This window comes from Morone saxatilis, unplaced genomic scaffold (genome assembly GCF_004916995.1).
Source record: "Morone saxatilis isolate NCDOM2014 unplaced genomic scaffold, NCSU_SB_2.0 Contig19, whole genome shotgun sequence".
NCBI lineage: Eukaryota > Metazoa > Chordata > Actinopteri > Moronidae > Morone > Morone saxatilis.
This window is the reverse complement of record NW_023339751.1, coordinates 698649-699600: the sequence shown is the minus strand read 5'-3', so window position 1 is coordinate 699600 and position 952 is coordinate 698649. Positions and strand designations below refer to the sequence as shown.

The window sequence follows — 952 nt, the reverse complement described above, 5'->3', positions numbered from 1 at the left end:
TGTTTTATTGTATGTTTCTATGGTGACTCTAAATTAATCTTATTGAGTTGTAATGTATTTAACTTTATATTTAAAGATATATTAAGATAAAGAAGTGTACTTATTTCAGTCAGGGGCTCATCATAAGCCTTCTGATGTTAATATTTCCTGTAATAAAAAATATGGGTGATTCAGACATACAGTAGCTCAGCATCAAAAGACTGCTCCAGGTGAGGCTCGAACTCACAACCTCGGCATTGCTCTACAGTGTACTGTCATATAAGTACCGCGCGCTAACCGATTGCGCCACTGGAGCTCACTGCCTTCTCGCTACAGTTCGGTTTATAAAACATCAACAGCGACCCGCCTGGACCTTATAGGTTCTGTTTTTATTTGCGTCGTTTAACTTCTTCACACACACGTTTATATGTGATATAACAGTACGAACAGACAATGGTAGGTTGAATAATGTAGGAATTACAGCTATTTTGTTACAGAAAAAACAAACACAAACGTGGCAGCGTATTAAAACAGGAAGTTATCGAGCAGAAAAACGCCATTAAAAGTACAAACAGCGCCGTAATGGGCTCAATTAATGTCCACATCATGTGTCTGTAGTGTCTGTAGTGTCTGTCCACGTCCTCCCAGCTACAGACAGCGAGGACGAGAAGGACGGGGCGGGGATGTCATCAGAACCACAGCAGGAAGAACTGACAGCTCAGTTCCCCCTGCTGGGGAGGTTAGTTATCATAATAATAATAATAATATAATAATAATAATATAATAATAATATTAATAATACAATACTAAATGATATTAATTTTATGTATTATTATTATTATTAATATTATTATTAATAACAATACTAAATAATAATAATGTTATTATTAATAACATCATTTCGTATTGTTATGTACCATAACAATACTGAATAATAATAATAATAATAATAAGAATGAGTAATAATAATAAT

At 33.9% G+C, this 952-nt stretch overlaps 1 non-coding gene across 1 annotated transcript; it reads right to left on the bottom strand.

Annotated features, from left to right (window-relative positions):
* Positions 1 to 201: 201 nt before the first annotated feature.
* On the bottom strand, positions 202 to 295 carry trnai-uau. The gene is made up of 2 exons: positions 258 to 295; positions 202 to 237 (listed from the first exon to the last, which is right to left on the bottom strand). It is a non-coding gene; the product is annotated as a tRNA-Ile (tRNA).
* Positions 296 to 952: the final 657 nt, after the last annotated feature.